Here is a 9303-nt window from a genome sequence, read left to right on the forward strand (position 1 = left end):
TAATTTCCATCCAATATCTTGGTATAGAAATTAAGTTGATTCTTGGGGATGATAAAAGAGTTCAAAATCCGATTTAAGAACATTTGAAATCAAAATACCAAAGTATAAATGTGATCAATATCTATCCTAAGGTCTCAAAACACCAAGATCAATGCATAACCTTCTCCATACATCACAATCACATCAACATCATATTTAAAACCCTAATTCATACTTTCACCCTAACCCTAGATTATGAAACTACTCACTAATCATGGAGTTAAAGCAATTAAACAATAAATCTATGACTAATCTAAGGCTAAACATGATTAAGAAATTATTAAACTAATAGAAATCACAATTATTAAACTAAGAGAATGAAAATCTAGAATAAACAAAAGCAAGAACAAAGACGGAAAGAATGAAATAAAAACTAAAACTTTGAATTAAATTGAATAGAAAGTACCTTGAATGTATTCGAAATCACAAACTATGATTAACAATTCTCAAATCTCAATCAAACTAAAGTGTTTTCTCTCTAATATAAAACCCTAGAATGTTGTGTGAAAGATAGAATAAAGCGTCAGTCTTCGAAATAAAACAAAAACTTGTTTAATGAAGCCACGAGCTCCATTTTCCGGAAACGACTGGTGCGGGCGCACCAAGATGAGGTGCGGGCGCACCAAACATAGGTGCGGGCGCACCAAAAACAGGTGCGGGCGCACCTAACCCTTTTGCCTCAAACTGGACAGCTCAACTTAAAATGAGCATAACTTCTTTGTTTTATATCCAAATCAAGCTTATGACCAGTCGTTGGAAAGATATCGAAACGAGCTTTCACCTCCAACTGGAATTACCTTAATCCGATTTATGGTTTGAAAGTTATGCCCATTTGAAGTTCTTCGTTCAAGATTTCATTGTGCAATATTGTGCACCTTTGTGCGAGCGGACATGGGGAATGGTGCAAGCGCACCATTTATCAATGTGTGCTTTGTTTTCATTGCTACCTTTTTCGACTTTACAAATCATAGCCATCTTAGTAGTTTCACCTATATCAAGAACATGGCAAAACAAGGTGAAAGCAAATGTACTAGAAATTCGGTCAAAAATGACTAAAAATCTAGCAAAATATCACTATGATCAAGTATGATCAAGTGAATGAAATAGAAGGGGAAAGGGAGAATAAAGAGGGAAGAAAGGGGAGAAAGAGGATCAAAATGAGCTAAAAGGAGTCCATAAAGTACGTTTGAAACACACTTATCAAACCTCATATAAGTTCTTATTATTTTTATTAATTTTTTTTTTTTTAGGAATCAAGGTTAGTCCATTGATATGAACTAGTTTCTTTTTCTATCCTTGTGACATGAATTCAATTTTTGTTACTTGCAAAGTGAGATTTAGTTGCTATATTTGCTTTTTCACAGTTTACGAGATGCAACTTCAAACACTGATATCTTGAGTTACATATATGAAAAAATTATATATTTGGAAAATATAAATTGGGACGAATCAAACAAGATCCAACATGACTATGTTTTTTCTTATGTATATGGAGTAAAACATAATCAAAGTTCTGACGTGAATAATGTCTACGGTCAAAATGTAGCAACTAAATTGGAACAAAGGGAGTACATAAGTAAATATATATATATATATATATATATATATATATATATATATATATATATATATATATATATAACTTTTTTGGTAATGGAAAAGATCGATAAATGTCAATATCATAGCTTATGTAACGCCATATCATGAGCGTAAAAAAATAAGGTGACATGTGGCATACTTCAATAGTTCAATGTATGGCTCCCCAAGCATTTTAATGGTAGGTATAGGTTAGTGGTAGATCGTCAACCATTGGACTTAATATGACCTTCACGTACTTACAGTATCACGACCTTGTTCATACCTCCTCAAGAACCCCAAAGAATATATGACTCCTAGCGTTGACAAATGACAATGGATTATAGATTATACTAATAATAAATAGCAAGTATTCAAAGTAGCCAGAATATATATAGGTCATAACTCACAATCATGACTTGAAATTCTCAAGTAATAGTAGTGTCAATTTCATTTTAGTGATAATATAATATATTAAAACACGAATTTTGTGTAGTAAGATTCGAAACATGCAACCAATAAATTATAAAGTAGACATTTTACCATCTTAATTAATTATTAGATATACTTTACTCCACATAAATAATATCAATGAACTAATCTCAAATAAATATATAAGTTTAAACACATTAAAGTATTATTAAATGTACAAACTTGAAGCGTCACCCGAGCTACACACTAGTTTAATCTTAATAATCATATCAGTTATCACTTGGCACTACCTTTGGAGCACTCAAAAAAAAAACAAAGAACTTAATAATGTGGATTTTTATTGGTTCTTTTATAATTACAACGTTAAAATTTTTACTCTTTAAAAATATTTATATGGATATTTAAAAATATTTATATGGATATTTTTTAATTAGGTTTGATTGTAATTTCAGCTAACACATACTATAAAATAAATGTTAGTAGCTCCCTCCTACAAAATTTTATCACAACATTATTATCAATATTGCGCTGTTAAGATTTATTTGCAAGTTGCAACACTTCCATTTATCAGATAAATTCAGTATTTCTTACTTTCTACCCTACCCCATATTTCTATTGAAAATGATTAAAATATCTCATTGTCTTCTATTAAATCAACTTTTATAAAATAAAATAATATAACACATTTCCCACTTCATTCATCTTCTTATTGAAAGGTTGCAATTAAGTTGAGAGGGAAGGAAGTATTATACAGAATGTTTTCTAGAAAACTACGTTTTAGAAGACTTAGGATACTAATGTACTTTCCAAGTACATATACTTAATTAGGCTTTGGGCGTTAACTTTGCATCTGCAAGTATGTTAATTTTTTTTCTCTCTTTTTTACCTTCTGTTCCGGTATGGAATAAATGATAGGGTGTGAAAAATAGAACACGTAAACTGACCTCGGGGGTTGATTCAAGGAACGCCTCTCCGATGCCTAAGTCAGTAATGGGAAAACCGGTAGCTCTCAAGTGGAGTATAGTTGTGATTGTGAACGTACCTTATCACTCAGATCAACGGGGTATGTATAGGAGCCGACAAGAGTCCTTGCTAGGATAGGACTCTGCTCGCATTGGTTGGGCGTAATTCTATCCTCTTTGGATACAATTCTATCTTTATTGATACTTATCTTTAGGCCCGTAGGCGCATTTAGATAGTAATTGGATCAAGCCTGGGCCCATATGAGAATGGCCCAAGGAGGAGTACCGTCAAGGTATCCTAACAGAACCGGTATGACAAAAGTCAACGGTTCCATGATAAGTGCATTGACCATGACGATTCTTATCGGTCTATAAGGACCGATATGGAAGTTAGTCAACCCCAATACACCTTCATACTCTCTTGTTTTTGGCTTTTTTTGTTAAAACCCATTGAAAACCACGCCCAAGGAAGAACGTATTCAGAGAAAAAATCTGTGAGAAAAGGACAAACCTAAGCTAACTGATACCATGATCCATCATCAATTTATTTTTTGCATCCTTCGGAAGGTCCAGGTATGCCTCTCACTAAGTACGTTTTACTCGGTGATAATTATGATGTTTGCGCCAAGGCTATATTCAATGGGTTTTAACATTTTTCCTGCCTTGTTTTTCATTTTTGAAATGACTCAGTCAATTCTCTTGCAAATCGAGGGAGAAAGAAGAAAAACAAAGATGAAAAATCACAGGATATCAACATGTGCATAATCAACCCAGGAACTAGAGTCAATGCATCGAAAAATCATACTGGTACTCTTTTGTACTCTTTATGGTGGTAAACAGTAGTTTTTTTAAAAAAAAATAGATGGTGATTTTTTGCAAATTAACACTTATAATAAAAGATATATATTCTTTAATTTGCTTATAACAAAACTTTACACGTACGTATTAATGACATAGACTCTAACAATATTAACATGACTATATACAAATAATGTCATAAATCTTATGTCATTTATTTTATATCATTTGAGTTTTTACGAAAAAGTGTTGGCTTTTAAGTTATTACATGGTGTAACTAGGGGTGGTAATGAGATGAGACAACTCGCGAGCTACTCGAGCTCGACTCGGTCAAAACTTGGTCAAATCTCGACTCGAGTGAGCTCGAATCGAACTCGAGCTCGACTTGAGATGTTGGTGAGTCGAGTTGAGCAACTCGATACTTGACTCGAAAACTCGTGAGAAGCTCGAATACCTAATTATTAATAGCAAAATAACTAAATTCAACATTTTTCTACTTTATTGTTGCTTGTAACATGAGACACTTGCAAGCTACTCGAAATCTACTCGGTCAAAGCTCGACTCGGTCAAAACTCGACTCGGTCAAAACTCGACTCGGTCAATGCTAGGTCAAAACTCGACTCGAGTGAGCTCGATTCAACTCAAACTTGACTCGAAATGCTAACGAGTCAAGCTAGCTCAAACTCGAACTCGACTCGCATCATTGCCACCCCTAGGTGTAACAATTACACCCAAGAATTTAAGTAAATGATATATTGTTGATTATAGTTTATTCTTTTGATTGTTGATTTAAATTCAATATGCATAATTTTTACAAATTATATTCAAAGATATGAAGTATCATAGTTATATGTTGGCCTAAGATCTTTGCCATTATGAAATAATGAAGTATATCTCAAAACTGCCTTCATTCAAATCTCCATGGTGCACTACATTAGTGCGATAAAAAGGCTTAAACCCTACATATCTAGTGGAACTTAAAAGCCTAGCCTTGTAATAATCATTTCAAAACAAGTGCTAAAACGGACAACCACATGTACTTAACACACACAAAAAATTAGATGATTTTTTTTCTTTTTTATAATGTTCCTGTTTCTTTCTTTCTGTTTTCGGTAGTTTCCCTTCCACTACTCACTTTGATTCCATGTCTTATCCCATCCAATCCCTTTCAACCAATAACTTAAATAAAAACTATTCACTTCCTTTCTCTTAAATAAAAGATATCCAATTTTATATAGTAAGGTCAAAATCTTTTAAACTTTATTTATTAAATGGTCAAACGTATATATATTTAGAATGTGAAGATAATAATTAGTGTTAATTTTAGGATCTAGTGACATGTTTGTTTTATGTAAACATAAGAAACAAATTATACAACATAGTTATAATTATTAGAGTAATATTGTATGTAAAAAGATAGTAGGAACTTTTACTAGTCTTAGACATGTATTGTAACACTATATATATTAAATATTAGGGTAAACCTAATCAGGTTAACACAATTATTCTCCACACTTGTACAATAATTAAGAAGACAAAAGTAAAGATGAAGAACAACATATATACCCGATACGGACAACATGACTAACTCCACCTACAGTCATAGTATTTTCCAATTAGTTTTTGTGAAGGATCAAAGAAGAGAAATAACGGAGTGACGGAAACAATTAGTATGATTAACTTATTCATAAAAACAATCATCAATAATAATATTGACAAATTATAGAATATAAGAAACTTATTCGCATATATCAAACAACTGAACTTGCTGAACTTAATTTAATTTCGTACCAATAGTGTTGTGTCGTGGTAAGGATGCCATGCCTTAGAAATGGTGTCGCCACTATACCGGAGTGCAGGCTTTCAATGATGAACGCCCCCCACGGTTTACACAACACCCTTGAATTCTGCACCCTGAACCCAAAGGTTGAAATTTCTCAAGAAACTACTCAAATCTTAGGAAAAAAAATAGGCATGTGCCTTGAGGTTAATGAACAATGACTTGGAGAGACAAAATCGCTAAGAAAGAATTTATATGAGGTTAAGAAAATAAACCCGAATTAAATCCAGAAATAACAAAATAAGGCTTTCGAAAATCTCCGACAATCGTGAGGTTTGGAACACAGCACGAGTAGTAGATGGCTCTTGGTGAACCATCGCGAGGCACGACCTTAACCGTGAGGCACGATAATAACTGCGAGTCACGGCAACACTGCGAGTCGTTGCACCCACCACGAGTCACAATTTGCTCTCGGTTTAGCTTCAGATTAACTTCCAACCTTGCGCGAGACTCAAGATGATGCGCCACACACATCAATATGGCGCAGAGTGCAACTGCCTTGCGCTTGATGCACGTCCTTCGCACAAGACGCACCTAGTACCAACTTCCTTCACGTTAATTTGGATGTGATACAACAATCCCCCACAAAAAAGATACAAAAATAAGAAATGAGCAGTAAAAAGAAGGTTTTATACTTACATATTAGTGTCCAAGTATTGAACTAACATGCTAGTGAGATGAGGTATCCTCTCAGATATAAGTTTCCACTGGATTGAACTTGTAGGGAAGAGAAGGGATGTACTCGATAACACACATCCTACTTCCTACCCTTAGAGCTTGAGAAACTTCGCATTATCCATGAATTACCCCTTGAACAACATACAACACGGTTGATCATACAATTCATTTTGGGAAATTTCCTTAGGTACCCCTAATGTTTGACATAAAATTCAAATTGCCCTTCACATTTTAAAAATTCCTCAGATACCCCTAACTTTAATTTTATGCTCAAATTACCCTTACTATTGACAAAGCCCCAACGTCGTTAGTGCACTTCTAAAGAGAAAAACTACTAGACCAAAAAGGTAAAAAATAACATAATGCTTTATCATCTTCAAATCATATTAAGTCTGCTTGTGAGCAACTCAAACTTGAATTCGTTATTACAACACATCATACAATTCATGTTGAGAAATTTCCGCATGTACCCCTGATGTTTGAGGCAATTCTCAAATCCCCCTGCACTAGTACAGAATAGACGATTTGCGTCCCCTGATTTGCGTCGCACAGACACGAATGTGACGGAAAAAACCTATTTGCTTCGCATGCCAAAGAGCGTTCGACGCAAAACATCAACAACCATATCAGGATACGAGCAATATGCGTCGCACCCTCAGTATGTGCGACGCATATTGTATTTGTGCGTCGCATTCTGCTTTGGTGCGACGCATATTGCTGCGTCTTAGTGGGGAGAAATTGAGGACAATGTGCGTCACACTAGGAGTTGGGTGCGACGCACAAAGCCAGTCTGCATCGGACACTATGTATGTGCGACGCACATCAGCCCAAAAGACCCAACTCACTTCTAGCGCCTCTCCCTCTCCTTTTAAATTTCTCAAATCCTAAAAACACTCTCCTCACCCGTCTCTCTCTTACCCGTCTCTCTCTCTCTCAAACCCTCAAACACGTCTCTCTCTCACCGGTCTCTCTCACCCTCAAACATGTCTGTCTCTCTCAAACACTCAAACCCCCCCTCTCTCTCACCCTCAAACCCTCTCTCACCCTCAAACCCGTCTCTCTCTCTCTCATGATTGAAGATCTCCGGCGAAAAATAGGTATAATCGCAACAAACAACTTCGTTTTCAGGTCTACAGTTGCACAAAATTGAAGATCTCCGACGAAAATTTGGTATAATCGCAACGAACAATCTGATTTTTCATTTTCGAGTTAGATCTCCGGCGAAAATTTGGTATAATCGCAACGAAAATTGAAGATCTTCGAGTATAATCTCCTGCGACTTCTTCGTGCATCTCAGGTTTTCAGATCTACAATTTCGTTTTTTCATTTTTTAGATCTAATTTTCTGCTTTCTTTTTGGCGTTTATTCGTTTTTAACTTTTTAGATCGATTTTTTAGCGTTAATTTTTTAGATCTAATTTTTGGCGTTTATTCGTTTTTGGCGTTAATTTTCTAGTTCATGCATCTGAAATTTAGATCTAATTTTTAGCATTAAATTTTTAGATCTAATTTATTCGTTTTTGGTTTTCAGATCTACGACTTTGTTTTTTTTATTTTTTATATCTGATTTTTTACTTTTATTGGCATTTATCCTAGTCTATGATTTTCTTTTTAATTCTCTGAAATTCTTATTTTCATTTGCAGATCTGTGTAATTTGTTCTTTTCGAAGTCTTCTCCGTCGGAAACCGGCAGCGGCTCATCCTCGTTTCAGTTTTATTTTTACATTTGTAATGTAAGTTGTTTACATTTAGTTTACAAATTTGTTTACATATTTACAATGTAATTTGTTTTGTATATATTGTATATATTTTTTTTACATATGTTTGTATCTAATATTTACATATTAATGCAAAAGATGTGTTTGTATATAATATTTACATATCAATGTAAAATTATTGCGATTTTAAATTGAAAATATGGAATACTGTGAGTTTGAGAGAAAAAAAAGGAATGACTGCGATTTTAAGTTAGTGCAAAATATTGAATGCCGGATATGGAATATGGAATATTGCAAAATTTCTGTAATTTGCGTCGCACACTTATTGCCACGTGCGACGCAGATTACAGAAATTAGAAGCTGCTGGCATTGGCATTTGTGCCTACTTTTTGGCCTAATTTGCGTCGCACATTGCTTAAGGTGCGACGCAGATGCTTGATTTGCGTCGCACATAGTGCTATATGCGACGCATATTACCTTTCTATCTGGGGTTGTGGAGAGCCATCTGCGTCGCACCGTATACAAGGTGCGACGCAAATAGCTAATATATCTGCGTCGTTCAGCATACGACGCAGATCATGTCTGGGTCATTTGCGTCGAGGTCTTTGGCGTCGGACCCATGTCCGACGCAAATAGGCGCCTTACATTCGACGCAAATCGTCTATTCTGTACTAGTGCTGGCATCTAGAAAACTACTCAGATACCCCTGAACTTTAACTTTATGCTCAAAATACCATTACTATTGACGAAGCGCCAACGCCGTTAGTGCACTCCTAAAGAGAAAAACAACTAGACCAAAAAGGTAAAAAATAACATAATGTTTTATGATCTTCAAAAGTCCTTTGTAGTCGTCATAATCCTCAACCCTTGTCGCGTAATCTATCTTCATGATAGTTTTACGATGAATGTTAAATCATATTAAGTCTGCTTGCGAGCAACTCAAACTTGAATTCGTTAGTACTCCTGCTCAACTTGAAATGTCTTTAAGATGAGTCGAGCACATTTGAACTTGCGCTCGAGGCACTCGATTAGCATTCTCGACTATATTTCATATTGCAGATCACTAGTGGAAAAAACCTTATATGTCACTTAGTATCATATGCGTTTTTATAAAACCGCATCCGAAAATCAACCAAAAATTGGAAGGGAAATTTGGCCAAAGCAATCTGATGCGGTCCTCAAAAAACCGCATCAGACTAAAAAACTGTTGCGGTTTTTTAAAATCTAATGCAGTTTGGTGGACTGCATCAGATTTTCGTACT

The 9303-nt window shown here is 34.9% G+C and overlaps 1 long non-coding RNA gene across 1 annotated transcript; it reads left to right on the forward strand.

The window, feature by feature from the left end:
- Window positions 1-3465: 3465 nt before the first annotated feature.
- On the forward strand, window positions 3466-8308 carry LOC125492586 (uncharacterized). The gene is made up of 3 exons (XR_007269228.2): window positions 3466-3581; window positions 3699-3815; window positions 7968-8308. It is a non-coding gene; the product is annotated as an uncharacterized LOC125492586 (long non-coding RNA).
- Window positions 8309-9303: the final 995 nt, after the last annotated feature.

The sequence above is a fragment of the Beta vulgaris genome, chromosome 8 (assembly GCF_026745355.1).
Source record: "Beta vulgaris subsp. vulgaris cultivar EL10 chromosome 8, EL10.2, whole genome shotgun sequence".
In the NCBI taxonomy this organism is placed as follows: domain Eukaryota; kingdom Viridiplantae; phylum Streptophyta; class Magnoliopsida; order Caryophyllales; family Amaranthaceae; genus Beta; species Beta vulgaris.